Source organism: Camellia sinensis, chromosome 2, assembly GCF_055761805.1.
Source record: "Camellia sinensis isolate YWXY chromosome 2, ASM5576180v1, whole genome shotgun sequence".
NCBI classification, from domain to species: Eukaryota; Viridiplantae; Streptophyta; class Magnoliopsida; order Ericales; family Theaceae; genus Camellia; species Camellia sinensis.
The window spans coordinates 98,727,699-98,745,651 of NC_138962.1; the positions used below are offsets into that span (position 1 = coordinate 98,727,699).

A 17,953-nucleotide genomic window follows, 5' to 3' on the forward strand; every position below is an offset into this window, starting at 1 on the left:
CTTCAATAGAGGACTTTGGTTCTTCAATGTGGGTCTTCACTTTGACTGTTGTAGAACTGTGGATCTACAAATTTTCAAACCGTAACAGTAGGTAGCGTATGGAAGGAGGGACAAGTGTGTGAAAGGAGAGTTGAAGGGGTGTGTGTATAATGATATGAGTGAAGGGTATAATTGATACATTTAGTATGTGAATTGAGAAAATTAATTAATAATTAAATTACAAAGTGTGTGTATTAAGAAATGATATGAATTGAGATAATTAAGTATGTGAAAATAGAAATTTTCTATTTTTATGCGAAGACTTTTAAATAAAAAGAATTCAAATTCGAATTTTTGACATGAAAGGTTAAACTAAAAAAATGTGAGAAAAAAAGTAAGGATTGATTTAAAAAATTGACGAACGCAAATGGAAACACCAAACAAAAGAGCGTTTTAGAAAGATAATTAAAGTTGAGTTTTTGATTTTTTAATTTTTTTTTTATGTGAAAAGAGAAATGAATTAAAAATTGATTTTTAACGCACTTCCCAAGAAGGCCAAATGCGGTTTGGAGATAAAGATGCTAGCTAGCCTATTATTGAATTTGATCGGTGCGTTACGTGACATGCATTAGCCAATTTTTTCTCCCTACTCCTCCCTCTCTTCCCTCTGGTTTTGTCTCTCTCTAAACCCTAAACCCTTTGTATCTCTCTATCTTGGATCCAAGCCAGACTGGACACACAATTGAAGTGATTTATAGGGTTTTAAGGATTTCCACAGCCAATATTTGTAGCGATGGAGGTTGATATGGAGACTTCTCCCAGCTACTTCGACCCCGAAGATCTCAGCACCAGAGAGGGCTATCGTCGTTATGGGTATTCTATTCTATTTACCATACCATACGCTTTCCATTTCAGTACTAGTCACTTTTTTCCGTCTATTTCTGCTTCACTATCATAACAACCCCTTTGTATCCTTAAAATGCCCAATTTCAACCAGTATCATTTGGGTTGTTCATATTTATTTCCATCAATTTGGTCTAACCACATTTATTTCCCCGTAGTATTAGTGCATTGTGCTCTCAGGCAGTGTTGGTGAATAATGAATTGGTGAAAGCGTTATGCACACTTGAACGCAGAGGCATCTTGGAGCGTAGGTGCAAAGCTCAAAGAAAATAATATATAATGATAATGATTCATAACATATATAATAAAAAGTTAAAAAGTCAAATAGCAATATATTTAGCCTTTTAACTGAAATGGTTAGAGTCTTATTCAGTTGTACAAATGTTGTAGTTCAAATTTGCATAGGCTTGTTGATGTAGGACAAATAGAGATAGCAGCAACAGTGAGCTTTGGGGCTGATTTTAATGTCAAAGTGCAGAAAACATAATAGGAGAAGGAGAAGAAGAAGATAGTTCTAGGAATCACACCTAGGCTAAGAAGCACGGACACTGACACTCGTTGGACACTTCCCGACATGTGTCTGATTCTCGTCAAAATATGTCCTATTTTTTTAAAAGATTTTTAGATCCGGAAATTTGGAGGACACATGTGTCCATTGCTTAAACACAAGTGTTCACCGATTAGACACACATGAAACTAGTTATAACTTACAAGCTTGAACTAAATAACTTAGGATACAATAATAAAAGAAAAAACAAAGTAAATTTATAAAATAAGTGTTATATTTCATTTTTTATTATTTTTGAATGACATATTCATATATGTGACATATGATAAATATATTAAATTATATATTTCATGCGTGTTCTCTGCATGTTCTACATTTTTTGAAAGTTGGCATGTCTGCATGTTCGTATCGCATATGTGTTGTGTCGTGTGTCCATGTCTATGCTTCTTAGTACCTAGGATTTGATTGCGTCACACAATCCGTAAGAAAGTTTCAAAGCTTCTAAAATTCTCTAATATCAACTCTATTAACTTAGAAGCATTACACGACTTTATATAAGCTTTAGAGATTTCCTATTCCAACTAGAACTAAAAAAGAAAACTACTAAAAATACTGTAACTTTCAAAACTAATTTAAGGCCAAATAAGAACAATAAATTAAAACTAATTAAATAACTTGATCCACAAGACAATCCATGGGCAACCCCTACAGCCCATGTCAGCAAATATAAAAATTACCAAAATACCCCTGCCCTAAAAATCCTAGAAAACTTAAAAATAATAATAAAATAACACTCTAATAATATTAGAAATATGATTATATATGGTTCCTATTGGTTTTTCTTTGAAATCGTGCCAACTTTCTAATATTGTCACTTCTTTGAATTTACGCTTCCTTGAGCTTCTTATACTTTGCATCACTTGCCAATATCTTTAAATTTGAAAACAATTATTGATGGATAATATAACAAGTGACCAACTAATCATATACCATTTAAACAAATCTTTTTATATAATTTCTCACGTGCTTTACCAAATATTCACAATTACAAAATATTCTCAATCATGATACTTGATAGTCATGATCAAAATGAAGTATATGCTTGAATAAAAATATATCTAAAAGTCAAACTTGAAAAACACTAGTGGTCCATGCCTAACACAAGCAATGCAATACAATCCTATAAGTGTATAATGATCATTCTCATTAAGCATACCACCATCATCATTGTAATCTAAAAGTAGAGCTAATAAATTATATATGTTAAAATATATAAAAAAAAAAGCTCGATTTAAGCTTATTAGATAGAATGTTTTTAGTGCAGTGTTGTAAATACGCTTCATTTTACCTACTAAAAGCTCTTCTATTATTGCACTTTAAGTGCGTTTTTACCAACACTGCTTTAACAAATTACAGGATTTATTGTATTTCGCTTGTGCATACCTGCGCTAAATGATTATGCAATGTGTAGGAAAAGGCACTCAACTTCCAGTCACGACAATTCAGTTTCTAAGTTCAGTGGAACCAGGATTTTGTATGATGGGCAGAGCATTGAAAGGCGGCCAAACGCTGCACTTTTTCTTGAAGATATCAAACAAGAGGTTGAGAGCTTTGATTTTGATCAATTAGAAGGAACACCTGCAAAGACACAATCTGCTTTGTGGAGAAAATCATTGGCTGGAGATGCTGCTGCTGATTCGATACGTCGACCTGGAAGTTATTCATTAAAATCTTGCAAGCATGAGGATGATGCATTGTCAGATGGTGGAGATACAACTTTTACTTTATTTGCTTCTCTACTTGATTCTGCTCTCCAAGGTGCTTGAAGTAAAATTCCTCAATTAAAATCACAATTTTCTCTGTTTTTGCATGTGGATTGGTCTCTTGCGTCAATGGTTATAGATTTTGACCAGGTTTGAAGGATGTGTTTAAGTTGCATTTATTCATCTAACCTATGCTAGTTTATGTAGGTGTGAGATCACAAGATGTTTTCTTGAATCTAATTAATGTTTATCAATTTTGGAGCTGAGTGGATCATTTAAAAAAAAAAATTGAACTTTAATTATTGTGGATTCAGTGACATCAAAGAGGGCAATTCATCAAGTGCATTAATCTTTTGGAGTTTCAGGAACTATTTGATTATGCTTTTGCATATGTGATGCCACTGTTTTTGTGTTTAATTATGTGTAAATCCAAGTTCACCCCTATGTGGAGTTTTTCTGTTTGTGTTATACATTATGGTATATATCCATTTAGGATTGCATGATGATGAAATGGTGCAATGCTACTTGGTTTTTTTGTTGTTTTTGGGATAGACATTTAATTACTTGCTAAAATTGGTATGGTAACTTTTCAAATTGCTTGATGCTTATGATCTTCTTTAGAAATGAAATTTGATTTTGACCTCAATTGAAGTTCATTTTGAGTCGACTTTTCTATCCTCTAGTTAAATTGTTATTTTACATATTACAAAATCTTTAAATTTTTTATTTATGTTATTCTAAGCCATGTCGGATGCTGATCTAGTAACTGTTTGGTGCTAACCTAATAATTATTTCCATTCCATAACTCCTGGAGAATGTTTTGGAGGATTTTGGACCTAAGATGGTAAACTTGAGAAGCTTACAAAGATTATTGATTTGCTTCTTTGAAAGCTGCATGAATGCTTTATCTTGTTTCACATTTTAAATTATTACACTAATGTTCAGAATTTCCTTTCTGTGCTCAAGTTTCTTCTGCCACAAAACTTATTATGAATGACATTTATGATTCCCTTGTGTATCTTACAGTTGACATTCTGTGTATCACAGGGTTGATGCCTATCCCTAATCTGATATTGCAATTTGAGAGATCTTGCCGCAATGTATCAGAGTCAATAAGGTGGGTCTCACACTTCTCGTATATTTGTATTTCTGTTGAAGAGTTTTCTTTCGGAATGTGTGCACATGTACCACTGTAGCATGTTGAGTATTCTGAATATTATTGTAGTATTTTATTGTGCATGCACGAGAAACATATCTTTATTAGGATGAAAATAGGAGGTGGGTAGACAAGGGAGGAGGAAGTCTCATTTCTAGTTTATAAAGAAAGAAACAATGAGAAAGGCTAAGAAGCACGGATACTTCTAAGAAGGTAATGTATTCGTGTCATGTCCGTGTCGGACACCGACACTCTTTGGACACTCTTAGGACACGTGTCTGACACTCTTCAAAATGTGTCCTATTTTAAATTTTTTTAAAGACCCAGACACTCTTTGAACACTGGGAGAACACGTTTCTATTGCCTAAACACACGTGGCTATTGATTATACACATGTAAAACTAACTATAAGTTTGAATAAAACAATTTAAGACAATAATAAAACAAAAACCATATAAATTTATAGGAATCAGTGTCACATTACATTTTTTATTATCTTTGATTCTTTGAATAATATATTTATATATATAACATATAATAAATATATAAAATTACATATTTCATGCGTGTCCCTCACATGTTGTGTCCTGCATTTTTGAAAATTAGTATATCGGTCTGTCCGTGTCGTGTCACGTGTTCGTGTCCATGCTTCTTAGGAGAAAGGTCTCTACCTAAAATATTTTGTATAGTGCACATTTTTTGTGTGTGTAAATACTGGCTCTGAATTGTGCTGAATGAGGTTCTTAGGATGTAGTTATCATGAATATTTTGTTTTGATTTTTTCATATTAAATTTGGTAATGCTTAGCATCTTGGTTGGTTGTTTTACTGTATCCTATGCTCTACTTCTGTAGGTATGGATCCAATGAAAGACATAGAATTGTGGAGGACAAGTTGAAGAGGCAGAAGGCTCGACTTTTACTTGATGAGGCTGCTTCTTGGTCTCTGTTGTGGTACCTATATGGGAAAGGAAATAAATCTCTACCATTAATGTTCCTATCATAGAATTGATGTTTTATATAGATAAAGTGGGCTCTACAGTGTCACCACAACAATATTGAAACTTCTTGAATGCATGCTCATTGAAGTTTGGGAAGTTCATACTTCATGATTTATGTATTGAGGAGTGAAGTATTTGTGTAATTTATCCATTCTCTGTTGGTATCAAATTATTTAGTTGTGCTTAAGCATTGTGACATTCAAAAATGATTTAAAAGTAGTTCCATGTTACTAGATTAAAGCACACTTGAAGTTTATATTTGTTAGCTACATCCCTGCTGAATATATGAGCATATAAGTGATCTGACCATTCTCTTCAACATTTACAATTAATTCGTCTCTCTTGGTCAATGTAATATTTGACCACTCCACTCTGCACCTCACCTTTTAATCCACTGTTTCAATTGGGCTAGTTATGTAGACTTCTGAGAATCTTGCTGGTTCATGGTGTAACGATCTTCATGAGACAACATTGGTATATGTTACAATATCGGATCATGAATCAGCTAGTATTAGAAATCTTGGAAGATTTTTATTCCTGATTGTTGGTGCATGTCATATTGATACCATGTCTAATTGAATAGAAAGCTTTACAAAGTGTTATCATTTTCCTTAATAAACAAATTTCTATTTGATGGTGAAATTGGTCATTCTTTTATATACATTTATCATCACATAACTTCCCACAAATTGAATTCTTAAATTAGATGATTGGCTATCCCAACATTCATCTTAGAATGTTCAAACTTTAGTTACATATTTGCTCACATAGTTTCCTGGTTAGGAATAATGATGCATATTGAAGTTACTTAGTGTACTTGAATGTTTAGACAAGGTATTCTTGTTGGCTCCTGCATGTTTATGTTGGCTTGTTTGTAAAATTATTTTTTTCATCTTCTTGCAGGAAATGAAGAACTTCCAGAAGATCTGATGCTGGTGATGCATCTTCTATTGTTAACTCTCAAGTTTTCCATTATGTTTTCTTGCTCTTATTTTTTGAGTTCATCTAATGCCTTATGACAGTCCCCTACAACTTCGCATTTGGAGGCTTGCCAGTTTGTTGTTGCAGATCATACAGCACAATTAGGCCTCTGGATTGTTCAGTGGCTTGAAGGATTAGCCTCCAAAGTGCTTGATTTGGATAATGACGTGATGACTCTGCTACTTTCTCCTGGTTTGACAGTCTAATGCTTATACATGGTTTGTTGTTTCTTTACTTTCTAAAATTTAATTTTGATTTTGAATGTCTTTCTTGTTGCATTTCAAAAGATAGTCTGAAGCTGTCAATTATTGTGAATTGATACCATAATCCACCATATACTTGAATTATTTTTTCCTTTTTCAATTAGAGAAATTATCATAGTTGAAGGTGGCTATTTTCAGCCGTTATTATTTTTTAGTTTATTTGAGGTCTATTTTAGTAAACAAATGATTTAGATAGTGAAAATTAACATCTTTTTTCTTTAACATGCACATCAATGAGGTGTAAGGCTTGGAGTGCCTTCTTTCCAAATTAGCAGACAATTTAGTGATCAAAAATACTTTTTTCCTGGAGAGATTTCAGTGCACGTTAATAAATCAAATATATTATCAAGATATTGGGTGGCAAAGAAGATAAAATATGCAATAGGTTTTATGTGCTGAAATTTGAAAGCAAAAGATCTAAAGCTTTTATTCTGTATTAGTAAAAGGAGAATGTGATTTGGTAGAAGAATCAGTGACTTGCAACATTAATTGCCTGTTTATAGGAGAGCAGTGATGGGCCCTTGGAGGGTTAAACAGGAGCAATTGTAAATTGTATACTGAAAGCAAAATTTTGTTTTAATACATTGTAGTTCAGAAGGCTGTTTGGTGGGAAGGTTACAAAGCATGATATAGTCTTGGAAAAGGGAGAACTTAAGTAGATAATTATATTTAAATGGAGACTAGTAAGTCTTAAGATATATAAAAATTCACATGACGATCCATATTGTAAGTTTACAACTATGGTGTGTGGTGATCAAGACATGCATGTACTTACTACAATAAGTCATCTAGAAACTAGAGCTGGATTACATTATATGCATCATGGGTGAGGATCAAATGCTTGTGTCATGAAGAAATTAAAGGATGTGGAACAGTGACAACTTTACATTCATTATTTACCCAATAAACCACATAGGGGAACACATTGCAGCTGAAATTATTGACTTCCTTGTTTTTAGGAACTGTATTTGTTTTTTATTTTTTTTTGGGAGCAATTTACAGATATGGGAAAGGCATTGGGGTTTTAATTGAGGGCTTTGAAGGTAAGAATAGTCTCATTGTAAGATGAAGCGTAACAAAACTGAGGTTTGCACTATTACAGTGGAATAAATTATATTTAACTAGGGAGTATTTATTTAATTTATTTTGTAAGTAAAAAAGTATTGATGATATCTGCATGTGGAATAGAGGAGGTATTTTATATGATGAGAGAAAAGAGAAGGAATAAAGAGGGATATAAATGCTGCATCAAGTGCTATGTGAAATTTATTAGGTGTGCTGTGAAACTAAGAGGGTGACTGAGCAAAGGTCAAGAAATGAGACAAGAATAGTAGTATATTATGTGGTTTAGTATTATGTTGGTTATCCATGGAAGTTATTGTTATGTTATGCAACTGAAGGAAAGATGAGCATCTTCATATTGTTTTGTGGCTTTTGATGGAGTCATTACATGGGGGGCAAGAAGTCCACCAAAGTGATTCTTAATTACACTAGGTTAAGGTTGCATAGGGAAGGTCTTCTTTTGGATTGATTATGGTTGGATTGGTCAGGCACTTCAGGGAAGAGATCCCATGTTGTATGCCATTTGTGATCACTAGTTTGACTAGTAGAGACTGTGATAGTTTAGAGCTTGATTGCCTTGATTTAAGTTGAGATGCTTTAGATTTCAATGGGTATATATGAGAAGCAAGACTAGAGTTGGTAAAAGGATTTTGAAGAACTGGGTGCAGGTGGTGAGGGTGTAATGATAATGGATAGCCACTGTCCAACAAATTACGAAGACTGTTGATTTTATCTATCAATTGTTAGATAAAAAAAGCGCAGATGTAAGGAAATATCCATGAATTAGTTTCATGATGAAAGTAGAAACATTGTTGTGTGGGATCAAGCATATGTATCGAATTGGAAGAAAGTCAATTAAGGCAAAGGGTGTGCTTTATTGATGGACAAGATCCAGGAAGTGACGGAATAACACACTCATAAGGGCGAACTTTAATTAAAACAGAGGAGGCTGAAATGGATGATTGATTGGTATGGATGGATGCTGGAGATTTCATTAATACCACCAGTTGTGGGATGGGTAAGCAAATGTTGACTAAGCTTTCTGGTCATGCAAAATGAAAATGGAGACGTCTTAATGAAAACATAGACTATGGGATGACAATTTTGCAGCTCTCATTCACATTGTTTTTTAGCCTGGTTGACTTTCAGTTTTCATATTTGAACATGTGGTTGGCCCGAAGCAGAAGGATCAAACCATGATTAAGCTATGTTGGGTCCTATTACCAATATCTAGACAGAATACCAAAGAACCATTTGGCAGCCATTTAGTCATTTATCTTCTTTGAAGAAGATTGTATTTAAAAATAATTGTTTGATTTCCTTGGTTCTTCCCTGATAGTTTAAACTTCACAATAATTTGACTGAAATTGTATTAGGAGTTCTGTGGTATGGTTGGCATAACTGTTGGTTGTCTTTGCAGGTAAGAGGTTCTCATGTTGGTACTTATCTCCCCAGCTCTGGGGTCTGGCATCATACCCAACGTGTCCTAAAGAAAGGTGTCTCAAAACCAAAAACTGTTCATCACTTGGATTTTGATGCTCCAACGCGTGAACATGCTGAACAACTACCCGATGATAAAGTACTTTTCGCTGAACAATTGTCTCAATATATATAATTTTATTTCACCGATGAACTGCTTGTGGTCTGTTGTAGTACATTTTGAATATAATTTTGATTACATTTCAATATATTAAGTCCTTTTCACATCTGTTCAGCTTTGCAACCATGCACTGTATCTGTATCCTATGCCGTTCATCTTTTTGGCTTCAATTTTCCTGAAACTAGTAGATCTTGAAGATTTTAACAATTTTTGAAATGTATTATTTGTTTATTATTTGTTAGAATTATGTTTTTATTTATTTATTTTTTTAATATCAACAGAAACAAGATGAATCTCTTCTGGAAGATGTCTGGGCTTTGTTAAGGGCTGGCAGACTAGAGGAGGCATGTGATCTTTGCCGGTCTGCTGGACAGGTATGCAAATTTTTTTGAGGTTGTAAACTTCCAGTGCCATTGTGATATTAAATTCCCTTTGGACAGCCATGGAGAGCTGCAACTCTATGCCCATTTGGAGGGTTGGACCTATGTCCATCAGTTGAAGCCCTCGTAAAAAATGGAAATAATAGAACTCTGCAAGCTATTGAACTTGAAAGTGGCATTGGTCACCAATGGCGCCTTTGGAAATGGGCTACCTATTGTGTATCAGAGGTATGGGGAAAAATATTTAATCAAAGTACTTTCTGTGAACGAACTTTCTTATGCAGTTACAATGATTTCTATAAATGTCGCACACAAATTCCTTGTGCTCCCTTTTTCTCAATATTTTGTGGCTCTAAGTTTTCTCTTCAGCAACTCCCATTGATTGATAAATCAAATCTTGTTCACTTTCTCTTGTAAGATTGGGAGACAATTGATGTTATTGTAAATTGTTTTCTGCTCTTGTTGTTTGGAGATTCTCAATATTCGTAGCTTAATAAGATGCTGCCATATCTCCATTAAAAAATGGTTGATCAATTGAGTGATTTTCTTTCTTCTATGCCTTCTTATATTGAAGAGAATTGCAGAGCAAGATGGTGGGAAATATGAAACAGCAGTATATGCAGCCAAGTGTAGTAACTTGAAGTGTATTCTTCCTATTTGTACAGACTGGGAGGTAATATTTTGCTCCTTAATGATGTTACCTTCTAATTTTTTATCAGTTTTTTTTTTTTTTCGGTGAATAATTTTTTTTTCTCAGTTTTTGTTCACCCATAATTTGCTTTGATACATCTTTTGAGCTTTTTGTAAGAACAATCAACTATTTTTTCCTCCTACCTATTACTTGGCATAAAATGCATATGAGCATATGCAGAAGCTCTCCCAGTTGTGGTTTTGATTCTAAGCATGTCTATTTAGCTTCTACAACATGGATTGCAACATATATATATATATATATGTATAATATATATTGAGGAGGCTGTTTGGTTAGGCTGATTTCAGAAAAGCTCAATGGGGTTTCCACAAATAGAAGTATGTGGGATTTCGATTCCTTTATAAGAGTGTGAGTTGATTGATCTACCCTTGAGTAATGCTTGGTTTACTTGGTCTAATCTTCAAGAGAATCGTGTTTGTTGTAGGTTGGATAGATTTCATCATACTTTGGGTTGGGAGGAGTTGTTTCCTAATTTACGGCAAGAGGTAGCGCCAAGAGTTGTTTTGGACCATTGCCTGGTGGTTTTTGAGAGTTGTCCCTTCAAATGGGGTCCAAACCCCCTTTAGATTCGAGAGCGTATGGCTGGAAAATCGCTCTTTTCAAGCTTATTTCAAGGAGTGGTGGGAGAATGGAAGAGTCCATGGGTTTTATGCGGAAGTTGAGAGGGTTAAGGAGAGTTTAAAGGATTGGAAGCGTGAAGTTTTTGGTGATCTAAATGAGTTGAAAGCAGATTTAGTTTGGGGTATTGAAGATTTGGATGCAAACGAGTCTGGGGAGTGTTTATCTAGGACTTCAAGAGATTAGAGATCATTGCTCAAATTAAAGTTGGAAGAGCTTGATTTTAGGGAGCAGATTTTTTGGGGACAAAGCTAACTTGAGATGGGCAAAAGAGGGCGACATCAATTCAAGATTTTTTCATAGGGTTGTGTCGGGGAAAAGGAAGAAGAATTTTATTAAAAATTTGGAAATTGGGCAAGGATTGGTGGTGAATAAGGAGGAGCAAATCATTAATGAGATTTTCAATTTTTACTCGATTCTCTATTCTGATGGAGGAGTGGACCGTCTAGGGATCAAAGGTATTTTTTGGGCTCCTGCGGATACCTTGAAATCCAGTTGGCTCAAGAGACCCTTTGAAGAATGTTCAGTGCAATAGGCCGTGTTTGAATGCGAGAGAGATAAGGCTCTAGGCCCGGATGGTTTCTCAATGGCAAGTGTATCGTGACCGTTGCGAGATTGTGAAAGGGGATCTCATGAAAGTGTTTGGTGAGTTTTTTGAGAGTGGGGAAAGGTGCTCTCCAAAAGGGAAGTCGGTCAAGATTGGAGATTTCAGGCCCATTAGTTTGGTTACGTCACCTAACAAAATTTTGGGAAAGGTGCTCTCCAAAAGAATTAGGGCTGGCCTTGGGGAAATCATGTCTCCCTCACAAGGAGCCTTTGTGTATAGCGACCCCGGTCTTTTCTCTTTAGATTATTGTATCCGGACTTAGGTTCCGTGGATCCTGTCATTACTTATTGGTTGTTGTTGTCCTTTAATCTCTTAGTATTTGAATTATAGGTTGTGTTGGACGGGTCTGTTACAGGTTGGTTGATAGTGATGCCAATAGGTGATGCCCAGATTTTGGCCTTCACGCTCGAGCGGAGGTTTTAACGCTCGAGCGGGCCCTTCGTTGTTGCTTCTCCGCTCGAGCGGGAGTTTTGACGCTCGAGCGGGATTTTCCATCTCCCAGTATTTTGCTCTGCAGTTCTTCCGCTCGAGCGGTAGTTTTTACGCTCGAGCGTGATCCCTTGTTTTTGTTCCTCCGCTCGAGCGGGGAGTTTGACGCTCGAGCGGGCGTAGCGCCTGCAAAACTTCTGAAAGGGTGCAATCGACGCTCGAGCGGCTTTCTTCACGCTCGAGCATGATTCTGTGTCTTACGCTCGAGCGGGGCTTTTTACGCTCGAGCGTAGAGTCGACTACATCAGTCCGTGATTTCACTTTTCTGATCACTTTTTGACCTACCTTTTCATCTCTTAACTTTTAAAAACCGCCCCTTGAGAGTCTCTCTCTCTACTCTTACCTTCTCTCCTAGATTTGATCTATTTCCGGTGGTCTTCTACCCTAATTCCTTTGGAAGAAAGGTAGAGCTTCACGAGATCTTTCTTTTAATCTGAAAAAGAGAGGATTTGGAGCACTTTGGATTTTGGATCATCATCTCCATCTTCTCTATTTTAGTTGTGATCTTCAAGGTAGGGATTTCCTACTCTATTCTATAAGCTTTGTTCTAAGTTTGGTATTTTGATAGGTTGGGGACACTTTGATAATTTTGGGAACAAAACCTAGTTAAATTGCTAAATTGATTGGAGTAATTAATTTAAGGAAAATTGGGGAATTTGGTTAAACCCATGAAATTGGGGAATTTATTGATTAAATGGTGTAGTTGGATGATTTAAATCACTCACCTATTAAATTGTTGATATATTTATTTCCAGTCTAGAAATAACTGTTTTGGGCTATCGGTGGAGGATAGTCATGATTGTTGTAGACATTGCATGTGGATTAGGAATAACTGAAACTAATCACATTGGTTAAGTCATTAATTTTGACTATTGCATTAATATAGAAAATACGTGTATTGATTGAGCATTGCATTTGCATACATTGTTTTGTGTGTGGGAGGAGATAGGGGATGTACTCCACGGCTTAGGGGAAGATAGGGGATGGACCTCTAAACCGGATTTTTGTTTGGGAGGAGATAGGGGATGGACTCCATTAGCACCATTTTTATGTGTGCTTATTATATTGAAGTGTTTCTACATGATTATTGATACAGCACTAAAATGTGTATCAAATGGGAAGTATGAAGTGTTTTGATATGAGCATGAGTCTCATTTGTTTTGTTGATATTGGAAGTAATGTGATTATGTTATATAATTCATTGTTGTAAGTTTGGCCAGGTTCTGAGCCATGTTGATAATAATGGAAAGTGAAATGTGTCTTAGACATTAGTGTTACGAGACTGTTTAATAATAAAATTGATTATCTTGATTAACCATCTATTGAATGCTATAGCTTTATTCAATGCTTATATTTGGTTTAGTATTTTTCTACTGGGCTGTGGCTCACCCTTCATGGGAACATCATTTTCAGGTTCAGGTGATAAGCTTCCTCCACGGACTTAGCCTGGAAAGATTTGATGTTTGGGATGTCGAAGACTTGTCTTTAGTTATATGTTTTATTTTGTTATTTTTGGGATTTCATGTAAACATTCAAGCCTAGGGCTTAACTTGTAGATGAGTTAGTACTCATCCTTTTTGTGTCCAAGTGTTAGCTTGGAAAGATGTAAGCCCTTAGGGCATTTATTTTGATGTTGCAGGATGTTACAAGTAAAGTCTGTCAATAAGAATACTCTGATGACTAACTCAAATGATTCATTTTCTTTTATAAATGCATGTTAATGTTATGGTTATTATGGGTTTATTTTGAGGGCGTTACAACTTGGTATCAGAGCGTACCGGGTTTGAATACTTTGGGTACGTGGGAAGTGATTAGTATCATGATGGGTTCGTCTCGTTTGATAGAGACTTAGTGTAACGTTATATGCTTATATGATAACATGTTTATGTGATTATGTGGGTATGGAATGTAGTTTCTAGGATGTTGATTGGACCCTTGAGTTCTAGTAGTCTTGTTGGAAAGGCACTTGATCACTGCTGCTTCCAACCGGAACTATAGTAACGCATTGGGACTATCATTATCCGGGAATGAAATTCGTAGGTGCTTATGTGATTATGTGCTTACGTGGAATGAATTATTGTTGTCCATTGTATTAGGACGCGAGTGTTTAGCTTTGGCACATTTATTAATGTGCTAATGTCTTTGTTTCCTTTATTAGGATGTCAGGACGAGGACGAGGACGCGGTAGGCGTGGTAGGCCGGGTAGGCAGGAGGTGCCAGTGCCTGAGGAGATTCCGATAGTTCAGGAGGGAATTGGCCAGGCCAATGTGGCCGAGCCAGTAGGCCAGCAGGCTTTGGGCGCTTTAGCTCGAGAGATAGCGGGGGCATTCAGGGAGTCAGTAGGCATTCTCAGAGCTGAGAATCAAGCTCAGGCTGGTATTGTGGATGCAGGACCTTCCTTTCTGAAGAGGGAGTTCTTCCGGTCCAATCCGGATGAATTTGTGGGTGATCCTAAAGAGCCACTTAAGGCAGATGAATGGCTCGAACAGACAACGAAGACGTTTGAGATGCTTGGCATCGAAGACGAGGGGTTGAAAGTGACCTTGGCATCTTTCCAGTTGAAGGGGGATGCGGGTCAGTGGTGGAAGTTCACTAAGGGGCGTATAGGAGGTACATGGGAGGCTTTTGTGAATGCTTTCCAGGAGAAGTTCTTATCTCCAGCAGTTAGGGAGAAGCTGAGAGACCAGTTCTGCCAGCTTAAGCAGTCGAGTTCTTCAGTGGCCGAGTTTGAGGCTGCATTTACTAGTTTATCCAGGTTTGCACCTGAATTGGTGGCGTCTGAGGAACGTCGTTGTATTGAGTTTGAGAGGAAGTTGAGGCGTGGCCTCAAGCTGAGAGTTGGGGGAACTATGATTCGGGATTATGGGCGTATGGTTGATGCTGCAGCCCATATGGAGATCATGATGCAAGAGGAGGAGGAAGGGCAGAAGGGCTCCAAGAGGAGTCAGGATAGTCAGAGTGATGGTAGGAGACAGAAGGGTTTTAATCCCCAGCAGTCTCATGGTAGCTTTTCGAGATCGACTTTTCCTGTACCGAGTGCTAGTTCGGGGAAAGGCAGTCAGGGAGACATTACCTGTTTCAAGTGTGGCCAGTTGGGCCACAAGTCTCCAGTTTGTCCTCAGAGGGGAGGAGTTCAGAGAGCAGCATCTTCTTCGGCTCGATCTCAGAGCCAGAGTCAGGGTAGAGGTCAGCCACTCTCGTGTTATCAGTGTGGTCAGCCAGGGCATATGAAGAGGTATTGCCCCCAGTTGGGTGGCACACCTGGTGCATCTGGTTTGAGGCAGATTCAGGGTCAACAGCCAGCTCAGTCGGGTCAGGCCTCGAGGGCTAATCAGGGGGCTACATCGTCTCAGTCGGTGCAGCAATCTTATGCTCCTAGGGGTGAGCAGGTTGATCAGAGGTCATCTGGGCGCGTGTATGCTGTTACCGCGCAGGATCTTGTACCGGCTCCATCCGTTGTGAGAGGTACTTTCTTGTTTTGCAACTCGGTTGCTAATGTTTTGATTGATACGGGTGCATCTCATTCCTTTGTGTCTGCTGCATTTGCATCTGTTTTGGAGTTGGAGTTAGCACAGTTGGCATCTCCTATTTGTGTAGTGTCGCCTCTTGGGGGTGAATTGATTTTGAAACACGGTGTTAGGGGTTGTGATATAGAGGTTAATTACCATAGAATTCCATTTTCTTTTGTAGTTATGCCTATGAGAGGTTTTGATGTTATTTTGGGTATGGATTGGTTATCGTCATACCGGGCAGTTATTGATTGCTACCGCCAGAGGGTCACTTGTTGTACCGTGAGCGGAGAGTATTTTCATTTTCTGGGGGACCGGGTTGGTGATGTGTTGCCACCGGGGTATGTTCGACGAGGAAGGAGTGAGCTTAGTGGGCTACTTGCTAACCTTTTGATTAGTGAGGATGATGAGACCCAGGTTGTGTTGCCAAGGGTGGTTTGTGAGTACTCGGACGTCTTTCCCGAGGATCTTGTTGGTTTGCCACCGCATCGAGAGATTGAATTCTCTATTGACCTAATGCCCGGCACGGCGCCGATTTCTATGTCACCTTATCGTTTTGCCCCAGCCGAGTTAGTTGAGTTGAAGATCCAACTCCAGGAGTTACTAGACAAGGGTTTTATACGCCCTAGTGTTTCGCCGTGGGGAGCACCGGCCCTCTTTGTTAAAAAGAAAGGTGGTGCTTTGAGACTTTGCATAGATTATCGGAAATTGAATCGGGCTACGGTTAAGAATAAGTACCCTATGCCTCGTATCGATGACCTGTTTGACCAGTTGAAGGGTTCCCGTTGTTTCTCGAAGATAGACTTGAGATCGGGTTACCACCAGTTGAGGGTCAGGGAAGAGGATATTCCGAAGACGGCATTCCGTACGCGGTATGGCCATTATGAGTTTTTGGTAATGCCATTCGGGCTCACCAATGCACCGGCAGTCTTTATGGACTTGATGAACCGGATCTTTCGGGAATTCTTGGATCAGTTTGTAGTCGTTTTTGTGGACGACATCCTTATCTATTCGCCTTCTGAGGAGGAGCACGAGGCACACTTGAGGGTGGTGCTTGAGTTACTTAGAGCCCATAGGCTGTATGCCAAGTTTGGGAAGTGTGAGTTCTGGCTGAGAGAAGTCAAATTCTTAGGCCATGTGGTATCCGGTGAAGGAGTGTCTGTTGATACATCCAAGGTAGAGGCAGTGCAAGATTGGGCACAGCCTAAGAGTGTGTTTGAGATCCGCAGTTTCCTGGGGTTAGCTGGGTATTACCGTCGGTTTGTGAAAGACTTCTCCAGGTTAGCATCACCGTTGACTAGACTGACTCGGAAGGGAGTTAAATTTGTATGGAGTGAGACTTGTGAAAAGTCGTTTCAGGAGTTGAAAGTTAGACTGACTACCGCTCCAGTATTGATTATTCCAGAGAGAGGGTTGGGTTATGCAGTCTATTGTGACGCCTCACGAGAGGGTCTGGGTTGTGTATTAATGCAAGAAGGGAAAGTAGTTGCCTATGGTTCACGTCAGTTGAAAATTCACGAGCAGAATTACCCTACGCATGATCTAGAGTTAGCAGCTGTGATATTTGCCTTGAAGGTTTGGAGGCATTATCTTTATGGTGAGAGATTTGAGGTATTCTCGGATCATAAAAGTCTGAAATATTTGTTTACACAGAAAGACTTGAACTTGAGGCAGAGGAGGTGGATGGAGTTCATAGAGGATTATGACTTTGAATTGCATTATCATCCGGGAAAGGCCAATGTGGTGGCCAACGCCCTTAGCAGGAAACCTGTTGGTGACATAGCTAGTATAGCCATCCGAGAGTGGGAGATGTTAGGTGCACTTGGAGAGTTTGATTTGCTTCTGGGCGAATCCGTTGAGGCTGCGGCCTTGTTTTCTGTTGTTGCGCAACCTACACTTGTGACTCGAGTGTTAGAGGCTCAGAGGGGCGACCCTGAGGTAGAATCCCTCCGTGAGAAGATTTCTGGTGGGAAGGTTGAGAAAGGTTTGACGGTGTATCCCGACCTGAGTGTGAGATACCGAGACCGTCTATTTGTGCCGGAGTCTCATCGAGAGGAGGTACTCCGAGAGTTTCATCATTCACGCCTTGCGGTGCATCCGGGAGGTACTAAGATGTATCGGGATTTGGGTCGCCAGTTTTGGTGGCGGGGTATGAAGAGAGATGTGGCAGCTTTCGTATCTAAGTGCCTTACTTGTCAGCAGGTGAAGGCCGAACATCAGAGGCCAGCGGGTTTGTTGCAACCCTTGCCTATTGCCGAGTGGAAGTGGGAACATGTCACTATGGACTTCGTTGTGGGTCTTCCGAGGACTCAACGGGGTAGTGATGCTATTTGGGTAGTTGTGGACCGGTTGACTAAGTCGGCGCATTTTATTCCTATGCGTGTTAAAGATTCAGTTGATCATCTGGCCGATTTATATATTCGG

The 17,953-nt window shown here is 38.2% G+C and overlaps 1 pseudogene across 1 annotated transcript in view; it reads left to right on the plus strand.

The window, feature by feature from the left end:
* Positions 1–581: 581 nt before the first annotated feature.
* The window catches only part of LOC114316583 (nuclear pore complex protein NUP107-like), a 53,353-nt pseudogene continuing 35,981 nt past the window's right edge, over positions 582–17,953 (plus strand). The window contains exons 1-10 of the transcript XR_014361398.1: positions 582–852; positions 2,862–3,208; positions 4,201–4,270; positions 5,163–5,276; positions 6,210–6,243; positions 6,331–6,456; positions 9,035–9,193; positions 9,496–9,588; positions 9,655–9,822; positions 10,169–10,267. The product of XR_014361398.1 is annotated as a nuclear pore complex protein NUP107-like (transcript). The remainder of the gene's footprint in view (positions 853–2,861; positions 3,209–4,200; positions 4,271–5,162; positions 5,277–6,209; positions 6,244–6,330; positions 6,457–9,034; positions 9,194–9,495; positions 9,589–9,654; positions 9,823–10,168; positions 10,268–17,953) is intronic.